We start from the raw sequence: 22,369 nt of genomic DNA, 5'->3' as shown, positions 1-22,369 counted from the left end.
CTGTATTTCAGCTCTTCTCCTTGGTTCACATGATTACAGTCTAAACACAGCATCCGTTAAAGCACTTACCATATTCTAAGTGCAATGGGAATAAACTCTGCCATACAGAGAATTATAAAGCTCAGTAAATATATCAATAATTATTCAAAACAAGTTTCAATGCATGGCCTTTTGAATGATTTCCCACTTGTACCAAATGTTTGCCCTCTGTTTTGTAAAAGTAAAATGTGCACTCTCTCAAGACTCCCAAATTTTCCTCCTCGCTCACAACTTTGAAATGTATATGTGAACGGTAGTGGTATTGAGTGGCACCTTCTTGTTTTCTATTTGTATAACTGGGTAACTTGGTAATGCATTATTTGCTAAGCTCTGTCCTACACCAACTTTCCTTGGAATAACAGTGCAAAGGTACTACATTGAGGAAAAACAGGGAGTTCCTTTATAGTAAAGCTCAGTTTAACCTCAAGTGAATATCATTTCACTACTCTTAGACGTGCCCATGTTGTCCTATACTAAACACTACCTATTATTAGTACCAAACTAGATAAATATCAGAAATGATATTCAAGAAAATGTTTGTTTTGTCCAAACTTTTCATATAGATGTTATTAAATTATCTTTGGTTGCATGACACATTTAAAATTACTATGTTGCAAGGGAGATTTTGTCTTGCACAAAATGACTGTCACACATAAAAATACAGACATGAAGTGATAACACACACGCACACACACTACTGCAGATATAAGTGCATTCAGATAAATAAAACAGTCTCTCATCTCACATGCTCTTTGATGCTGGGAGCTTGATGTGAATATATTAATAGATGTTCAACTTTGCTAACTCTGGCACAGTTTAAATGTTCAGGGACTCCTTATATAATGTGGAATAATTTAACATATGCCAGTGTCTGTGCTGTGAGAGGCGTCGGGTGGTTCAGTTTACCGTGTGCCCCCACTGGCCTACGATCGAATCCTGCCAGAGCTGCCGACTCCTGTCTCCCCCTCTGCTGCCTCAACAATTAAATCCGTCAAGACGAGTTCACTGCACTCTTTCCTATTTTTATTCTGTCTTTAAAAAGGACAATAAGTAAAAGCATATACACTGGAATAGTAGGCCATTAATGACCCACAACAGAACAAGTTGTCTTATTATGAAACATTTCACCTGTGTGTCAGCTGTTGCCATGGAAATGATGTGCCGCTATGTGAGGCTCTGTTTAATGGCCTGGCCTTAGCCTTGAACTCTCTCATTTGTGTGCTTTCATGTTACAAACATATGGGCCTACTTTTAACTAAGTGTGGTCATGTTCAGCAGCAGTGTTTTCTCTTTACAGTTCTTCCAATACATGGAATATTCTTTTAATACGATTTTAGCTATTAAGATACAGGAAAAATTAGTTTTGGATCAATTTTATAATATATACATTACACATGTATATGTTCTTATGGATTCCTTGTGCTGGTTTGCTCGTCTTCTGTAGCCTTGAAGCCACCATTTATAAAACCTTCCCCTCCCCCATCTACATTAATCTCTCTGCCCCTTTTTGCCCCTCTGTCCCTTTCTCGCTCTCTCTCTCTCTCTGCCTCTCTCCTCGGCAAGCTGTGTCTCTCTTCCTGTGTGCTGGGGGGCCAACAGAGGGGAAGTACACTGAGAAAGAAAAGCACTCTCAGTTCAAGTGCACAGGCTTAAAGACACAGCTGGCTTTGACAAAGGGGAATATGACCGTGATAAAGCGATCGCAGAAAGGCAGAATAATGACCGACTGATAAGGCAATTGTGTAGGTAGAAAGAACATAAAGATCATTTCACAATAAAGGAGGAAATTTAAAAAATTACAACCAGGAAAGCAGAGACAAACGGAGAAAAATGTATCCTCCCCTTTCCCTCGCTCCATGTACTCCTCTCTTTCCCTCCCACCTTCCTTTCTTTCAATCTCTGTCCCTCCCTCTCTCCTCTCCTTCATTCCTACCCTGCATGTATGCTCACGCTCACACACACGCACAGATATACACTCGATGACCGATACCGTCTCCCTCTTTCTGTTATATTCTCCGTCTCCTCAGCTTGCTCTGCACCACTGAGACTTTTGTGTTTTTCCCTGTGTAGTGTATGGTGGAACCAGTTCTCTGCGGCACCAGCACATGCTATTCTAGCCACAAACTGAGCAGCAGCAGCAGTAGCAGCAGCTCCTGCCTCTCACTTTGCTGCTTGTGAATTTGTTTGCTTGCCTTTGCCACTGGTACTTTTCCTCACAGCGCTGATTTTCTTTGTCCATAAGGAATGTTTCCCTACAAAGTCCTGAGCATGGCAGGGTGAGGAAAAGAGAAATCATGGCTGTGGAAGGTGGAGAAGAGGCAGCAGTGACTGAACTGTGACGAGGCTGGAATGAAGCAGAGATGCAAGGCTGCAAGTCAAGAGGGAAAGCACCAACTCAAGAGTGAGGAAGAGGGAACGGAAAGAAGGAATCAAGTTCGAATCCGGAAAGAAATGCGGGAAAAGGTAAAAAGAAAGGCAGACATTGTGCATGCAATTCTCTTGGATTCTGTTTTTTCCTCCTGTGCTTTTTTTTCATAAGGAAAGTTATCATACACACATTTCTTTCTTTTTGGGGGTTACTCTCATTCTCTCATCCTGATTTGTATTTTCCGCTTTGGTATAGTGTCTTTTGGTTTGTGTCTGTTCTTACTTCCACTCCAACTGGAACATTTCCCCTGTCTCCACGCTTCTCCTTTAATCCAGTCATGCCTTTTATCCCCTGCATTTACTTGACAGAATATGCATGTTTGCTGAAATTAAGCTCAGCGCTAGTTGAAGGCTGAGGCTGCTTTTGGGGCCCAGTTGAGAGGAACCGAATCGGGAGAACTCAACTTTGTGCCATTATAATGCATTGACCGCTGTCTTTGTGTAGGTTTTCATGCACAGTGTCAATGTCTCCAAGTTATTTTTTTTTTTCGTACATCGAGCTCTTACTTTGATCAGATAAACAACTATTAGAAAGATGACAAGTATTTGAATGTGTGTGTCCCTGTTACCCTGCACATGACCAAGACTCATCCTTTTGTCTCTCCGTGTCCAATAACACTTACTTCCTTCTCCGAATACCTGTTATGCTTTGTGTCTTCACCGCCGTCAGTGCCAAGCTGTCCTGCATGTTTTCTTAGCCTCCATTGTTTAATATCGACAGGTTAGTGTCGTCCCTCGTGTGTTTGTTCAAGGAGGTGCGATTTATCTTCATTCTATCCATGTCCTTCACAAGCATGTACATCTCCATGGAGACCTGGAACTGAGACTTCTCAGACCCTGTGCCCCTCACTGTAGGCAAACAAACTCAAAAATGATCTGGTTAAATCCATGCAAGGGTGTGCAATTTGGCAGAAAGCAGAAATCAGAGATTTTCCTTAACACTGTGTAAGAATGAGGCTTGTCTTGATTGTGTTAACAGAAATAGTCTGAATGCAGATTTAACTTGGTCCCAGGCTGGTTTGATTTGGTTGCTCTGTAGACTGGTATAGCAGACTCACAGATATTTGACATAATATAACATGCAATGAAAGTCGTATTTTAGATGTAAATAATTTGTGTCAGTAACACAACTCATTTTGGCTATTTTCGCTATGACACTGCAAATCAAGGCAATAAGTGCTTTTTTTTTTTTTTGAAGATATTTCCTCTTGACCAGCAGTTTCTGTGTTTTGACTAGTTATGCTTTATACATAACTAGTCCTCAATAGTCCTTGATTTTTTTTTTTTTCCCCTTCGCCGTGTTTTACGTCTTGGTCAGTGGTGTATTACCACTAAACCTGGTACGTAACAACACAGTTGTCAAATGATTTTCACCAATACATTTAATCTGCTGTGGGAAGTTTTCGTATCATATTATTTATTAAGTTGACAACTGAAGAACATGTAACGTAACAAGAAACACATGAACAGATTTTTCTGACTAATTAATTAAAACGTAAGAGCATATCAAAATATTCCCTCGTTACAATTTTTCAAAAATCAAGTTGGTGTGTCCACATTTCTTTGTCAGTTTACTATTACATAAACAAAGAACACCAGCAGTTGAGATTCTTGGCCCTTTTGCTTTGTTACTCAGCAGTGTGGTGTAGTGTTCATGACACTCGGTGCAGTTATGTGAAAACTATCTTTAAGCCTCTATTATACAAATAGTAATTGCCTTCCATAGTTTTTTAAAAATATTAATTCAGTAGTGAAATCCTCCAAAATATTCCTTTTGAACGTGCATTAAATTTGAGATCAAATTCAGGAGTATGTTTTAGTGCAGTAGAAGTGCTACACCTGTGCTTTGGTTGCATTCAAACACAATCAAAATGGAGAATTAGAACGCTGGAGTGAAAAAATCCCATTGATTGCTGTTGTGACATGTACACAAGCGCTTATATTACTTAAAGCATTTGAACACCAGTGATCGTCAACACATCTCTACAGCTGAATAATAAAACTGAACACTTAAATAATAATGGTTTACCCCGGCATATTGCACTGACAATGAATGTATCAGTTATTTAAAACCTCTTCAACTTGAGGTCCTCACTTAATGATCCCAGCATATCTAAACTTTAGAGTGCAGAGGAAGCCGTTAATGTATTGCACTTTATAAAGCATAACTCGGTCTTTACTATCAATTATGTAGTTCTGGTGTGAAAGAGATGGTAAAAAAAAAAGGCCGCACACAGCGAGCAGCAGCGTCTGCACCATGTGACTGCTGTGGATTCACTGAAATTCTCTCACGGTCGGAGTGAGAGTTATTCCCTACGGACTTGGTGTTCTAGTTGCATCTGTGTTTCTCTGCCTTCTCTAGGACATGGGGCAGAAATGGGGCTGAGCTCGCTCCATCTGGATACCCATCAAGCCCAGCACTGATAATTTATCTCAGTGGTGCAGTGAGTTAAGTTTTATTAGTTTAAATCTATGAATGACATGTTCTTCTGTGTGTTGTGTGCATGAGATGCATCTGTTGTTGACATCATTTGAGGAAGTTGATTATAGTACATGCTTTTCTCTTATTGAGGTCCAGAATTTTATTATTTTCATCAGTAAAAATATTTACTCCTCAGCCTTTATCTAACAGCGTTTGAAAAACTTGAAATGAACACATACATCTACATTAAAACAGTCTTTACTTTTAAATGACACCAATTTAATATGATTAAATGTATAATATAATCCTCACGGTTTTTTTTACATTGACATTTACATTTTAAACATACTGATAAAAAATATGTGAGATGTAGCTAATACATAATATTAATTTGATATTCCTTAGAGATAGCAATAGAAATATGCCTGTGAAGGAGGAATATGAACTGATCATTTGTTGGCAGATTATTCAGTTTTTGACAGTAGTGTGGCCTCAACACTTTTGTATCCATTCTTTAGCTATCTAAGATGTAAGACTGGTTCACTATACTATATACTATATATTAATTGTTCACTTTTTGACTTAATAATATTAGTTTGGTACGGCAAAAATTAAAAAATAATCCCTTTACACTAAATTCAAATTTAATCTTTATTAATTTGTTGACAGTTGGCTCATTTTCTATGTAATCTGTATTTCATAAATCATAAGGCTGAGGCAGTGAGGTGGGGGTTAATGTCTGTAGGCTGTAGGAATGTGTTTGGAGTCAGCAGTGAGAATTCCACAGTACTGCATTAGTAGGTCACAGTCTTCCTCAATCTTCAGATAGTTTGCCTCTTACCTCGCTAAACTATCTCAGTTCCACAGTCTCTCTCTCTCTACCGCTGCATCTTTGCATTTGATCTAACCAGCACGGTCTTACGCGTGTCTCATTCTTGATGTGTGTGTTCGCCCCTCCACTCTCTGACTCTTTAGATGTCTCGCAGACATCTTACGAGCTTCAGGAGTTGGGGGCTGGGTGAAAAGTGAGCGATAAGGAAAATGCTAGTGGGTTTGATAATTCTAGTGCACAGAAGTGTCTCTCTTGCTGGCCCTGTGTCCACTTCAGTACATCAGTCAAGTATGATCTATTGAAAAGACATTTGTTGATGTCATGAGGCAACGTCCTCTTGTATATCATGAGTTACTTCAACTGTGGACTAGAAAGTGGTCACCATCTGCCATCATTAACACTAACATAGGACAAATTAAAGAGACAGAATCCACATTTTCTTTTGTATTTGGATTTTTTTTCTCAATGCATGTCCTCTAGCAACAGTGATTGCTTTCACAAGGCTTTCTATTCTATTATACACAGACTCTACAGCGTTGGAGGTATCAGCTCCGCGCGTCACACACAGCGACACCCTCAAAAATGTGCCAGACACAGAGGATGACATGGGTGCAGTGTGAAGAAAGGCAAGAAAAGAACGATGAAGGCATAAAGACACAGGCCGACTGAGAGACAAGAGGGTGAAAACAGACAGCCAGAGGGGGGGGGTAGTCTGAGGGAAGGAAGGATGGTGTGATGCTGGAGCAATGGATAGAAAAAGGGAAGGTAGAAGCATTTGTGCTGATTTTCTGTATTAATCAACTTCATCTAGCTTCAGTGATGTAAGTGATGGTCCATATACTGTAGTAATGGCAAATAAGACATAAACTTATACAAGTCGATGGCTGAGATGTCGGCGTAAAAACTTGCAGGCTGTTTTTTGGTCAGCGTGGGTTGTCAGGGTCACATCTGTAAGATGAAAGGAGAGGCTGTAGTTGGTTGCTTTCACAGAGGGATGGAGAGGTCAGGAAGTGGCCCCAGCACAAACACCACACTCATTGTTCAAGTTCAAGGTAACACTGAATGGGGTTTTTCATTTCAGTTCACTTGGCCCTCTGTCCTCTGATAAGTCATCTGATAAGTTGCTGTTTTTAAATGAGTCGTTATTAAACAGTAACAAGTTGGTGTCATGCTGCTGTAACTATAAATTAATTATGCCAGTGTTATTCAATTGAGTGATTTATTTTTAGTGTTGCTTGCTGATTATTTAATGATGGTTTATTGCAAAGTGTCTTTTTAAAACACTACTATATGTGCTCACACGTGGCACGTGCTTCACTGTGCCCACGCTCTGTCCTTCCAGACAATGAACAAGGTCACAGCCAGTGGGTCAGATGTCAGGGCAGAGTTACCCCTCCTCCACCTCCAGCAGTCTCCCTCCCTCCTTCCCTCCTTCCCTGTTGTGTCTGTTCAATCCTCAGCTCCACATTAACTCCTCACAAGGAATTTCCTGTTCACCTCTTTCACTTCCCTGTTCCTGTTCATAATGGAATGGGATTAATTAATGGTAGAGAGAAATAAAATACTTCTACACATCTTTTGAGTGTACAATTACCTGAATGTATGAATTGTTTTCATTTCCACAGAACGAGGGCCTTCTATTCACAACAGCAGCAGGTCTGAGGTGAGAGATGTTCAGCTGCAACGTGTATATTCACCAATAGATGCTGCTAAAGCCTACACACATTACCTTTTAAATCCTTTACAGATACTGTGCTGAATATATCTAACTGTCTGAAAGTCAAAAAGACAGTCAGAGCACGACTGACCCAGCTACAGTGCCAAACCTTTAGGAAGTCTGTGTCTGTAATTGATGACTTTGTGCTATCACTTAGTACAGTGCAACACACACAGGCACACATTCATACACAAACACACACACACACACGTACATAATTCAGAGTGTGACTCACCCCCTTTAACAGAAAGTCAATAACAATACAGGAATGATTAATCAGTCCCTCTGTGGCCCCTCCCTCTCTACTCACCACCTACCACTCTCTTTTCTTAGCCCCACTCTCTTCCTCTCAGCTTAGTATTGATCTGAATGCATTTGCCTCCCATTTGTTACCCCTCCCCACCCCCCCATTGCGTATACACTGCCACTGCATCGAGCGGACACAAAGAACCTTTTACAGAGGAGTGTCGGCCGTGCACACAAGCAACGCACTCACAAGAGTGTGCATGTAGCAACAGTGTACACTCGCACCATCTGATACTCTGATAGGTCCGACACTAAAGTGCATTGCACTGAGGGATTTGGCTGGATTATTCTGGAGCGCAAATTAGAAAGGTCCTTTTCATAGGGCAGGTGCGTGATGTGTGTGTACTCTTGTTTGCAAGTTGCACACCCATTAGTCTCAACACAGGGCAACATTCTTATAGCCTTAACTGACAGCTCATTTGACCCGCCCACCCCCACCCCCCCACTATTCTGGTTGGTGGCACACAGGTTGCCATGACACCAGACTGTTTTGTCTGCCCTTTGACCTCTTTAAGGGGTGCTGTGGTCAATCAGGCATTACATGCGAGGGGCAAATAGATGAAGGGGGGAAAGGGAGGGGGGATGTATTTCCTCTGCAAAAAAATAATGTCCAATAGGTTCCTCTATACATCCGCTTTATTCAGAGCAGAAGGTGGGGAGCCTCCAGCAGGCTCGTACTGAAACAAAGACACATGTGCACACTCTGCAAGGGTAAATGAACTAGGCTGGAGCTCCCAGGGGGTGGGGAGTTATTATGCTTATTGTGCAGCCGGCCAGCTAAAGCTGTTTGGCTGCTTCTTTTGAAGTTATATTTATCAAACTGTAGCAGGAGGCTTAGCTCTCTGAGCTGGTGCATTGCTTTGTCCACACTGCTGAACGCTGGTGTGCACTGAGATGGCATTCAGATTTCAAGATTAAAGCAACCTAAAAAAAATATATAAGCAACCATGAACAGAAAGTGACGCAACCGAACCGGAATTTATGTCACACTGCCATGTTCTTCCCTGAATCCCTAAGTAGTAAAACACTAAAAAATCTTAATTGACTTATTCTTTATAGTCCTTCCTTCCCTTTCAGCAAACTGCAAATGTTCAAAGTCTGCTCGATGCTGATCATGTTGAGGGGCACTGCAAATAAATATCCATTCAAGAAACAAACTGAAACAATTGAGCAAGTTTATAAATGTGGCTGTTACTCTGCAGTGTGAATAGCTTCTTTTTTTCTCGGTTAATCCCGAGAATTACAAAACAATAATAGATAATTCCTCATGTTTTATATAATGTCAACAGAGCAATGTAATTGTAGACTACAGCTGTTTGATTGCATAAAATAATGATTCTGAAAGAAACTTTGCATTCAGTAGAGTCCATCTCTCATGCTGCATCTTTCCTTTTCCTGTGTCACTTCAGCTGTTACACAGCCTGACCCTGTGACCTCTTAGTTAAACAGTCTTCATATTCATGAGAGACCTCCCTCTAACGTGTGTGTGTGTGTGTGTGTGTGTGTGTGTGTGTGTGTGTGTGTGTGTGTGTGTGTGTGTGTGTGTGTGTGTGTGCGTGTGTGCGCGTGTGTGTTCACATCATGTCACATCTTTGATCTGGCAGTAATCTCAAGGTATAGAAATTGTCTATATTTTGCATTTCAGGTGTCCACCTCTCTTTATACACCCACATTTTCTCCAGATGTTCTTCTGTTCCAGATGTTCTTCTGTTTTCAGTTTTCAATGTTTGTTAAAGGAAAAATGAGCTGAATGTGCTATGTGAATGTGTCACATACAGCATGTTTGCCTACAGATTGCATACAATCTAAGCATATACCCACTTGCATGTTGGTTGACTAATTTCAGCCAAAGAGCTTAATTTACGACAAAGATCTTTTGGACATTTTTTGCCAAATTATATAGTTTGTCCCTGCATTACTTTTGGAAGTGAGTAATATAGAGGGAAATTAAAAATGATTAAATCATCTCTATCCAGTTTAGTCATGCTACTGAGCCACACTTCATAGAGAATTAGTCTAAAATATCTATAATGAGATTTTTTTGATATACTAAATTGGAAAAACAGGAATGATTTTATTTCTGACGACACATCCACTTATTTGGCGTTAAAAGCTACATCAACCCATTTTATTTTTACACACACTCCTAACACCATTACACACACACACACACGCACCCTTTAAAAATTAAATAATTAGTTTCTAAACAAATACATTCTAACATCATGCTTCTGATTGGAAACTTCTTGGGGGAGGAGCCACACAAGGCCAGACACGCACCAATCCCAGTGTATGGAGATTGACACTTGTGCCATAGCAACAGTTTGGCTAGTTGCCAGGCTGTTGGAGTTGCCAGGCAAAAGGTTCCCATGGCAACATTCATTTTGCCATCTTGGTATGTGAAGCTGTCGTCAACCAAAGCAGATTAGAGGGTTTCTCTCACCTGGGAGAAAATACATGCATATTTCAGCAGATGGGAACGATACTTTTTTGCTTTGCCTTCGTGACTATGATGTTTTCTTCAGTTGGAGATGTTGCATATTGCTGCAAAGCTATAGAAGTGGCATTTTTATGGGTAATTGAAAAACATGGCACTTGAGATTTGCTTCATAAAAATCTAGCGTTGTACTGTACAGATTTTCAATTTCCCCGAGATACACAGCGGGTTCTCTCATCACCTTCTGTTGCTAATTTGAACGTGAGATTGTCTTTTTGTAAAATTAGGTGAACTTGTAGCATGTCTTTCAGGACTGCAGCATGTAAGTGATATCCTGGTGTGTGTGTTACTGTGTGTATGGATTTTCTCGCAACTTATAAACATGGTATTTATAATATATTATATGGTGGAGTCTTTCACTGCTTAGACACTAAGACGGGCCGGAGCGAGCAAAAGAGATGGAGAGTGAGCAGATAGCTGACACTGCACAATTACACTGCATGTCTGTGTGATTTGACTGTGAAAATATTGCAGGGATGTAAACCAGAAGAGGTTTTGGGTGTAAAATATGGTCCGTCAGCATGTTTGGATTAAGCGGGCAGGAGAAGGGTGTGATGACAGAGGGTGGTTAAAAGGGTAAGAGGGGGGAAACGGGGGCCCATGAAGACCAAAGCAGAGAAAGGGTTGAGTGAGTGAAGAGAGGCAGGGGAGGAGGGGTGCATTTAGGGACAGCAGAGATAAAGGGAGCAGTAGAGAGACGAGTATTTTTACTGAGATCCCAAAACAAAACAAAAAACAAATGGAAGAAGGGTTTTAAGATGGAATCTAGTTTCCACTTTGTATCTGCCCATTAGACTTTTTGAATAATTGCACATTTTATTCATTCACCGCAAGTTCTTGGTAAAGCCAGGCAGAATCACTCTTCTCGGTATTGTAATGCTTTTTTCCTGGAGGGTGGATTCCTTAAATCCCCACATGCCAAGAAGCATTTTTATGCAGAGAACTCGGAGCTCCTCTCTGTAGTCTCTATCGTGTGTATTAGACTCAGTGGGTGGGTTTGACTACATTGTATTTAAAACGTGTAATTCTGAATTAATCGTCTTGAGGTGTTATTTCATTTCTGTTTTGAAAAAGTTTGATTTCGCCCCTCTCGAAATGGCATTTACAAAGCATATCCCTTGCCCTCAGTTATGTCTGTGCTCAGAGCAACATTACACTCCTGGCTTGTAGCTGCTGGAATGTAAAGCCTTGTGCCAGTGAACATGGTACTGCAGCACCCGACAATTATGACTTCTCGAGAGAGGCTTTTTAGTTCTATAGTCATTTTTCTCACTGCGTGCTTGACATGAAGGGAGATTCCATTTTGGCAGTGGAGCAGAAGACGCCCAGATTTAGATATCACAGCTGACAGCAGACACGATGTTGATGACAGTGTTATGGCAGATGGCATTTAACTCCAATGAAATCATGTCAGCTATTAAGTGGAACGAGACAGCTGACTGGGTTGAAGTGCTGCAGTGTGCACGCCCAAACATTATGCTGTAAATTGCATGATAATAATTTGTGACTTTTAAAATGGGGATCTATACCAATAATAGGACCTGCTGGACAAAGCTAATATCTACTTATGTCATGTTGTATAAAGCAACGCTACAATAGTCAGCCATTGATTCTTCATTTGCCGCTGTTGATGCTGCTCTGTTGCAGAGTCACTTCAAGGTGCAGATAAAAAAAAAAGTGGAGCAGAGAAGTCTGGGGAAGTTTGCACAGCCACCAGTAGAGGGCAATAAGTCCTAAGAAATAGATGCAAAGATTGTGAATGAATGAGACACAACTCAACAAACCACTGTAGTACTCACACCTGCATGAGCAGCCCTACATGTGTGTGAATGTATTTTTATAGCTCTCCTCCAGCGTCGTCAAATCTTTAATCTCATATCCTGATCTATTCTGTCTCAATCAAGCCTTACTGTGGTGCATTTCATATTTTCGAACCTGTGCAACATAAACTATGCTCCTCTGTTTAACTGATCTCTTTTCACCTGTGCTCCTCTGCTGCAGCTGCAGGGCATTTCCATTTCTGTGCAATCACAGCCTTCGCAGCACTCTGTTTTTCTCCATCCCATCTTTATCATGATTGTAGATTCAAGTGCATTTTCTCAAAATCAAGACCAAACAAAAAAACAAAACAGGAAATGTTTCTTTAGCATAACAAATCATGCTCCAGAATACAACTTGATAAAGGAGGCCAACTATTAAACTATAGTGTTTAATGGTATCAAATAATTGGCTCACTAGTAGACAGAAGCCAGACAGGTGTCATCCTGCTGGTGAAGATCTTGTCTGGAGAGCAGCGCGACTGTCTGTGCTCTGCAGTGTGAGGTAGTTGGTTGTATGGTTTCGCATAATAAACGGCACGGAGATAACTGTACAACCTTCTAGCTTTCCCTGCGGAGTCACTTTTTGCCACGCACACCCACAAGAGAGGTAAGTAGGGGATCTCCTACTGGTTAAAGTCAGGACTTTCTCCTTTTTCAGCTTTGACACATTTGACCCATTCAAGGGTTAATCGAATACTCTCCCCCTGTCTTCAACACCAACAGGCTGTTTCTTGTGTAGTTGCAAGCAGTGGCTACCACTGCAGCAGAGAGAAAGCCTGTGAGTAAAGACACAACATTTAAATGTTCATGCTCAACTTACTCTGTGGTCAGATAAAGTATTGTACACAGAATATTTGTGAAAATGTGGCAGCTCACTTTTTTTATTTGACTGGGACAAATTCTGCAGCACCCTCCCCCAACATTTTAAAAGAATATAGTACACATAGGACGGACAGTATGACAAAAATCTCGTAACTATTTGCTTATAAGAGAAGGGCTGCAACTGTTCAGCCAACAAATAAGGGAAAATTCAACTCTGATACAGCGACGGTATGTTTTTTTTTCCCTGCATGTGGTCAAATAAGCTCCAACTATTTTTTAGGACTCTATCAAAACTTATAAAACCACACTTATTTCAACCTAAAGAACCTTTATTGCACCCACTCACCCTTGATCTCATCATCATCCACAGCTTCACTGTGGAAATCATAGCCAAGCTGCATGTGCTTTGCAGTATTTCTATGTGATTAGCCTTTGCTACAGTAGGTAGAGGAGCCTTACTTGGAATTATACATTTACGCACATGCCTCCACATATTGCTCCCATTTTACCACACTGTGCAGTCCAATGCACCCTAATTTATCCATTTTCATTGCCCCACAACCTCGCCCTCCTCCCATCCCCTCACTATGTCAGACTGGTGGTCGAGACAGCAGCCATCTGCAGTGCGTTACAGCCAGCTTTCCTCCTCTCCTGGAAGAGGGAAATTGTGCTGATTTGGCACTGTCAGTCGTAGCATTCTTAATCATCCACAGCACAATGCTGCTCCCCTGCCAGAACAGACAGTGTGAACATCTGACAGTTGCAAGGTGTGCAGAGAAAGGATGAGCTACTTGGGAGGGAAGAGTATCTGCCCTGCTTCATTCTCTCCTCTTATAGACCAAAGATTGTTTATAGCACTGTCCTGTTATACTTGGCTCATTGTCCACCCTGGCAGAGGCTCCACACCCTGCATATGTGGGAGCAGATTGTTATACTAACATTCAACTACCAAGTATGGTGTTGCAAAAATAACATTTTTCAAAATTGGCATGTGTAAAACACCACAACCTCCCCCCAAAAGAAACATCATGGGTTCCTTCAACCAAGGTTTAAATGTTTTCGCCCTCCGTGCGCATAAACAAAGTTGCAAAAAAAAACGTGTGCGACAAGTAGTAATGTGCCGCTAAATAGGATGTTGTCTCCTGGTCTCTCGGGACAGAGCAATGTGATGGAGCATCCCAAGACAGACGAGGCAAACATCATCCCAGACTGATGATGTCATCCCCATGGAGCACTCCCAGTGCTTTGTCTCACACTGGCACTGCAGAGTGCAACCACAGGCGCACACACACACACACACACGTATGCACGCCCTCACAAAAACCCTGCATGAAACACACACACACACACCTGTCGATGACATTCAGTATTTGTCCCTCGGGTTTGGACCCTTGTCATGCCAGAGAAAGCTGTCATTCCTTGGTTTTATTGGCAAAATGGCGTCCAGCTAGCCACTGTCTTGGAAAGCTGTGCTCAAATGTAGTCTCGTGGCAGGAGGGCAGACGGAGGAGAAAAGGCAGCGACTCCTATATGGTCTACCCACACTCAATCTCTGCAGTAAATGCACAACAATTTGTCTCAGTGACATTTAATGTTTAGGATCAGTGTGATCAGAGTGAATATGCTACACAAGCACATTTTGCCCTGGGGGCTGACGGTGGACAGAGCAAAACATGCAGCATATCACAGCAGTAAACACTTTCAGCATGTTGTTTCTATGCAAATTAAAGTGGCATCACATTACAGTACAATTGCGTCTTTGGAGGAGGATGTGAAGAGTCCTGTAGTGCACGGCAGCTTTGAATGAGACGCTTACACAGAATAGGATCAAAGCAGGAGTACATGTCTGCGATACCTGCTGAAGTGACATGGAGCGGTACATAGGCAATGTTTGGGACACTGTGAATATTCATGAGGTATTGTGAATGTATCGTGTGGCGTCTTCATTGGAACCTACATTTCTGAATGGCCGCGTCCTCGTCTTGCATTTGTATGACACAGAAGTCTGAAAGCTTTTTGAGTGAAGGTGAAGACGAGTTTGTCTTGATCGATTCTCATTAAATGTTTTGTCGTATCATTGAAAGATGCTTTCACAATAAGCTCCAGTGCGCTGCAAGATGTTATTGTGCATATGTGTTCCTGTATGTTTATGAAATGCGATCTCTTAACTAGCTGTCCATCAGGACGGTGGTATTGAAGGCCTCGCTCACTGCAGAGTACTTTCTTCACCGCTTTACCCTCATCTCCTGTAAATGTGTGGACACGTGTGATATGCTCTGTTGAACAACACTGTCAGAACACTTCAGGGCCATTAATGATGCTTACACGTCAAGTGTAGTGTTTAGGCTCAATCTCACAGAACAGACAGCAAATCAGGAGCTGGAAATTAGATTTACTTTCATTCCTGAATTTCCCTGAGGGCCGTGTGATTCTGTTATCCAACAAACACAACTGCAATTCTCGGTCCTCTCGGAGAGCAGCACAAATATTAGTATCAGGTCGCCTGTGGACATTTGAACTGACTACAGGGCCACACAGAAATATCGACAACAGAAGTGTACACAAAAATATGATGTCACTCAACTTCATAAATGGAGACTGTTGCAGTTCACGTTTTTGTTGATACGTCTTTTACACACCGTGTCCCTCACCTCGGTTGCACCATGCATTTCCGTGCACACCGTCTCCCTGTAATGTTGAGTTGTAGAATCATGATGCCTTCTTGGACCTGATGAAGTTTCTCCACAAATGCTTAATTTGCGCCGTGTAATCAGTGTGATGATGGTATGACTGGTGGACACACAGGAGGACGCAGTAATGTCAGACTCTCAGGTTCATGAGGCTCCTGGGCTTCATATTTTCTCTCTATTCTCTTCCTATTAGAGATTCTGACCCTCCCCCTCCAACCCCCACTTTCTGCCAGCCACGCACGCACGCACTCACACACACACACACACACACACACACACACGCCACCCCCAGCGCACAGTTCCCCTCTTTCGCGGACACACATCTAATCACACTCAAGCATACACTCACTGCACTCTTATTCACTCCCCTCTTGCCATCTCTTACACGTTTGCACACATGCACACAGACGCGTAGCTCACAGACTGGTGTGTGTGTGTGTGTCTAGGGGGGTGGGTTTACTCGGCTACGAGAGACGTGAGGCTCGAAAAAACGTGAGAGGGAAAAGAGGGCGATGGAAGGTTGACGACTACAGAAAAAGAGGGGGAGAGAAAGGAAGAGGAAAGACTTGAAGGTGCTACAATGAAAGCAGAAAGGGGAAAAGACCGGAGCATGAATGCAGGGTGAATGAATTTGTGTGTGTGTGTGTGTGTGTCGTCTGTCCTCTGTAGTGTGCAGGTGGGCTTGTGAACATTACTAGTGTAAAAAGCTTTATTCTCTCTTTCTCATTTTCTCTGATTTGCAGCTCTGTGTTTGTGGTGGCAGTCCTGCAGAGACAAAAGGTGAGGAGCAGAACAGATGTCGATGTTAGTCAGGTGGGTAGGTAGGGAGCAGAATAATGGAATCAATACTATTGTCTGTTACCTACCTGCCGCTGGGCTCTCTGTCTGGCCCCGGCATACACTATCAGAGGATGAGCTGAGAGGAAGCACAGACTGACTCTGACCAGGACAGACCAAGAGAGAAAAGAAGAGGCTTTGATTTTAAGGTGATTGTGTCTTCTTTTTTTTTTACAATTTTACTCCCAATGTGAAAACTCATTTCTTTTTTATGCAGAGGTGGCATGCATTTTTTTATTTAAAACTTTTTCAGCAGTAATTCTTAACATCTTTGCATGCGTGCACTCTTGTTGCTATAGATATTTTCAAACTGAGTGTAATGTACGGTCTGTGTTTGCACACACTGGAAAGCCTTTTCATTTAGCGTCTCGGCTGCGTGGTGTCGGCAGGTCATGTCTGCGTCTCATGTTTTATTACCACCTTCTTCTAATTCTTACTGTCCTTTCAGGCCTTATTTGTAAATCTCAATCACTTTGATCGTAATTATCTTTTCTTTTTTTTTACACCAGAAAGCCAAGTTATTAAAATTAGCAGCTGTTAAGAAATGACAATGTTGTACGATATGCATTTACCTCTACTGCAGTTATCATGAATGTGTTCAGCTCGTTTAATGTCATTTCACATGATTAAATCGATGCTTTTCTTAACTGATGTTGACATAGTTTAAAGTGTTTTCAGAGTAGAGCGAACTCCACTGCAGACAAATCCATAACTCATCTCGAGGTGATGCTATGTCTGCTGTTGTTCGGTCCAGCTGCCACTTCTGTCACATGCAGCATTAACAAAGACTATGTCAAAATCTCACCTGCATTTTAAACAAAATCTCGAGGCCCGTCTTGCACATGTCAATGCGGGCTGTAGGTTAAGACATAATGTGCATTAGTGCAGCTTAATTTGATGCAAGACGTGACGCAGACACATTGCACCTTCATTCACGTTCACATTAAAGTGGCGTTCATGTGATAAAAAAGATGTTTCCTTCAACAAGCGAGTCAGAAATGTGATGAAGTTCCTTTTTTTTTGTTCAACATAGGAACATATCCAGTCTTTCTCGATCACTGTGTCATTCTGTCTGTCTACCAGTGGGTGGCATCTGTTTGTATAATATTTCTTGGCAATGCATTTTCTTTCTTTTAAACATATCATGTTGTGGGGTCAAATGAGTTTAGAGTGACATTAATTCTGTTTCATTTGCAGGTGTATTGGTGTCTAAATACCACCTAAAATCGTTTCAGAAGGATTTGTGTAGTAATGATTAAGGACCAAAAAATACATTACCAAAGTCAACGTTATGTGTGAAGATTAAGATTAGAGTAGTATATATAGAGAGATTTTCGTTATGTCAGGTGTGTTTCAGGCTGTTATTTTGTCTGCTGGGATATTTTTTTTTCGTATGTATGAACTTGATTTTTAAACCCCCTTGAGCTTAGTGATCTCCGAAAAATCTATCTGACTCTAATAAATGAAGAATTTGTGAGTGCGAGCTCAGAAGATCATATTTTAACAGTTTAAAAGTGAGTTTTTTCTCCAATGTGCTCAACCACTGCATTTTGGGTATTATTTGCCCTTGCTGTGGAAAAAAATGCTTCTGACCCTCTTCTATTTTCAGTGAAATGTAGTATGAAGGATGAATTGTGATTATGTTTTGATTAAACTGATCAGTTGTGCCTCAGATCTGTAGCAGGAAAGTGGTCGCTGCTGCAGAATCCAGACGTCAGATGAGGTCATGTCTTTGTCTCGGTGCAGTGACTCTGCGGTTCCCTTCTTTTTTTCTTAATGCGTTATATCTCACCATTGGGAGTTGTGGGTTGTTTTATTTTGTTTTTGGCACACTCATTTACTGTGTATTTATTCCCGTCTTGTGTATTTTAATTTCCCAGTATGCCCCTCTGTCCCTGAGACCCTTAACCTGTGAGGTCAAAGCAGGTCACAGGTGAGGTCCTCGGGAACAGGGCTGCATTCAGTTTCAACATCCTCGGAAGAAGAAAAAGAAAAGAAGCCGTTTATGATTTTATCTGATAATATTTGATCTGTTATTATTTTAAACCACTCATGTATCTGAATGTCCAGTTGTATAACCACTCGGACTGTTTCAGGGTGTTTACTTGTCATGTCATGATGACAACTTGTCAGTTTGGACCAGAAGATGATGTTTCTTCCTTGTTGCAGCACAGTCACTCTCAGGGGGCCAACCCTATTGGCTGGCTTTGTGTTTATAGCCTTCAGTGGGGGCCAATAGAAAGACAGCCAGGGGTTGTGACCCCGTCACATTCGTCGCCTTCAAAAATCAGTCCGTCCTTCTTGGCATTTGCATTTTTTATGTGTATTCTTGTCTTGCCCTGTATCTGTTTCTTAATAAAATATGGCAAAAAGTCATCATGTGTAAATTGATGAATACCACAGATTGCAATCTTCCATCAGCTCTTTAATATAAAGTGTAGTATGTAATAGTAGTATGACGTGATTGTTTTACTGAATGAACTCAGATTCTATAAAGCCGTCATTGAGCAGTTTTCATGTATGAAAAGACATTAGTGCCCTTGTTGCCACACACCCATGCTGAATCCAAATGGACCCAATGACATGCACTTGCATGGACACACACACACACAAATTTGGGATTTTCCATGTCTGACCGTCGTACCAGCCATGTGACTTTTGCAGTCTTGGAGCAGACTCTTGCCTAATATTGATTGGCTTGTCTGTGTGGAGACAGATGAATGCATTAGTACCCAGCTCACCCTGCCATTGGAAATATATTAAGTTCGTGTATTAGGCACCCTGTCTGGTTGCCATGGAGATGCACCGGGAGTGAGGGAACTGGGGGAGGGGGAGGACGTGTGGGGAGGCTGGGAGATGAGTGGGGGATACAGGATGTGATGAGGCAGTCGACTTGATTTGTAGTCCCGCTCCCTCTTCCTCCTCTCGCTGCCTCTGTCACTTGTGTGTCCTCTCCAACCTCCTGCCTCTTTTTAATCTTCTCTCGGTGTTTCTCCACACTTCATTTTCTTTTCTCCCCAACATTGTTTCCCCACTACTTTTCTAAACTCCAGTATGTGTAGAGTCTTTCTCACCGTGCACTGTTGATTCTGTCATCCCTTTGTTCCTTTTCTCCTCTTTTTTTTTTTTTTTGTTGCTTTCATGTTCCGTCTTACCTGCGTAACCAGACTAGACTTTCATTTCTGCAGGGGTTTCTTGCAAGAATTTCTCCCACTTTATTCCTCCATGTACTGTACATAAGCATGTAACTCCCTCTTCATCTGCCTCTCTCTCCCCCCACCACTGCTGCTGCCTCCCTCCTTGGCTCGCTCCATCTCTGCTCTGCAGTAAAACTGGTGCATTGAGGCAGCGGGAAATGGGGACTAGAGACAATAGAAAGGAGGGAAGTACTGGGGGAGTCTGGGATGCTCTCCTCTCAAACCCAAGCAAGTTGGAAAAAGACAAGCAAAATATCTTCTTATTATCATTCATGTTATGGCATGTGTAAATGAAATTCAGATTAAAACATTTTCAAGCTCCTCTTACTGAAAATATTTAACCTCAGAACTTGTGTCACATTTTCCAATGCAAATATTAAACTGAACACCAGGATTTGAAGGAAACTTGTTTACACAGAATCCTTTTGTTGAGTTTAATATTTGCATTGGAAAATGTGCACATCTGTTCTGTGGCTGGTGTGTGTGTGTGTGTGTGTGTGTCTGTGTAAGCCTGCTGTTGAGCTTCTCTCACAGCTTTGTTGGTGTGTTAGACAGTCCTCACTTGTGCTGGGGTCACATTTTGACTGCGCGCAGCATCATAAATGTTGACGCCTGCTTCAGGAAGGTGGAACGTGTGTTCAGCATCAACAAGAGGGTGACTTAAGGAAATCATTGACACATATTCTTGTCTATCTGAGGGAGAGAAAAAATGTATGAAAACCACGACATGCTCGACTCACCATGTCTACTTTTGGGGAAGATGGCAGAGGAAATTGAATAGCAAGATTTGCGTTTTAAAGGTGTTGTGGATGATTATATGTAATGGAGGTAATCACAATTAGAATTAGAAATTAAATACAAATGTTTATATACAACAAAAGCATCTTCTCGCTTTTCCTGATTGTAAATATATGTAAAACATCCCCGTGGGGCTCTCCTGAAGTGTCTATAATTGGATAATTTGTATTATTATTGTTATTATTATTAGTAATAATAATGCTAATAATAATACATGTAATTATATTAGTATTATTATGGTCTTGTTCTCTTTGTTTACTTGTGGATATGTATAATATGTGTGTGTGTATGTATACACGTAAATACATTGTGTCTATCTATTTTTAAATATACTGTAGATCTTTAAGAACTCTATTAAACAATATTAAACTGTTATTATGTGAATTTGATTGACAGAGTAGGTAAAGAAATGATCTGTTACAGTCATGTAGACCAGCTTTGTAAAGCCATTGTTTAATGCTTGTGCATTCTGTGTTCCACAAGGTGACAAAACGGCCAAAGGAGCTTTTGGATGTAGTAGAAGCTGTACAGAATTTGACAAAAAAAAGGGTGAATTAAGGTGAAACAGCTGCTCTGACTGACACAAAACTGCATAAGTAAATAAATTGGTCTTTAGAGCATAACAATTGTTAAGCATGGCCAGAGTGGCCAGAGTGTAAAAATGAAAGATTTCAAAATGATGCCCAAAAGCACACATTTCACCAGGATGTGTTGGACCAAATAACTCTGTCTCTGTCTTCTTTCTCCTCCTCCTCCTCTTCTTCCTCCTTCCCATCTATTAGACATAGTGTATGAGGAAAGGTTGCAGACAGCAGCAGACAATTTGATTGCAGCTGCCTCCAAACTGCCTACAGGTGAGACATGGTCTCTTCCCCTTTCCTTCATCTTTTCATCTATAGTAAGGAGGCCTATATTAGGTCATTACAGCTCCATCTGATCTCTGTACTCTGTCAAAAAAAAGCTTTGGTGGTAATAAGCTTTGAAAGAACTTTGAGGGATAAAGGAAAACACAGATGGTGCCATTAAATCAAAATAATAATTTATGAATCTGATTTAACTGTCTTTCCTTATGCAGCCTCTGGATGTTTACCTGCATGCAGTTAAAGTGACTGAGTCAAGATGTGGAATATTAAAATGCTAAATGCAATATAGTCTCAAAAAACTGTTGAAGAATGATTTAACCTTTCAGTATACTAAAATAGAATATAGATACATTTTGATTGTGTTGTGTATATATATATACATATGTGTATATCCTAATTTCTGATACTGTATATAATTTATATTGAAAGAGTTGTCAATAATTGTCTTCTTTCATCTTCTCCATTTAGGGGTCACCACACTGGATCGTCTGCCTCCATCTTGTCCTCTCCCCTGTGTCCTCTTCTGTTACACCAACTGTCCTCATGTCTTCCTTCACAACATCCATGAAACTTCCCTGTGCATCTTCCTCTTTCCATCCTGCCCGGCAGCTCCATCCTCAGCATCCTTTGTCCAGTATAATCACTTTTCCTGCATGTGACTAAAGCATCTCAACCTTGCCTCTCTTACTTTATTTCCTAACCTTTCAACCTGAGCTGTCCCTTGAATATGCTCATTTCTATTCCTGTGCATCCTGGTCACTCCCAACCAAAATCTCAGCACGTCCAGCTCTGCAAAATATCCACTGTTTTCCTTCCTACATACTTCCATACCTCCACAGGTGCATGTCATCTGGACCAACTGCCTTCCCACTCTTCATAGCTGCCCTCACTTCCTCCTTACTTATCCTCCTGAAAATACTCCTTCTATCTTCTCAACACAGTCTGTTCACCTGTCGGTGCATTTCCATCTCTGTCCTCACTCATTGCACATCTTTTCCAGCTCTATCTCTTTGTCTAGCCAATCCATACAAGTCCTTCTCTCCTTCCTTAGTGTCCAGCCACTCATACAACTCACAGTAAGCCATCCTCTTCCTTTGGATAC

At 41.3% G+C, this 22,369-nt stretch overlaps 1 long non-coding RNA gene across 1 annotated transcript; it reads left to right on the top strand.

Moving 5' to 3' along the window:
• Positions 1 to 1,985: 1,985 nt before the first annotated feature.
• Positions 1,986 to 21,765, top strand: LOC122774580. Its single transcript, XR_006361005.1, has 4 exons — positions 1,986 to 2,502; positions 20,888 to 20,963; positions 21,187 to 21,258; positions 21,736 to 21,765. It is a non-coding gene; the product is annotated as an uncharacterized LOC122774580 (long non-coding RNA).
• The last annotated feature ends 604 nt before the right edge of the window (positions 21,766 to 22,369 follow it).

Source organism: Solea senegalensis, linkage group LG9 (assembly GCF_019176455.1).
Source record: "Solea senegalensis isolate Sse05_10M linkage group LG9, IFAPA_SoseM_1, whole genome shotgun sequence".
Taxonomy (NCBI): Eukaryota; Metazoa; Chordata; class Actinopteri; order Pleuronectiformes; family Soleidae; genus Solea; species Solea senegalensis.
Note: the sequence above shows the minus strand (reverse complement) of the source record. Positions and strands in the feature narration are given on the sequence as shown.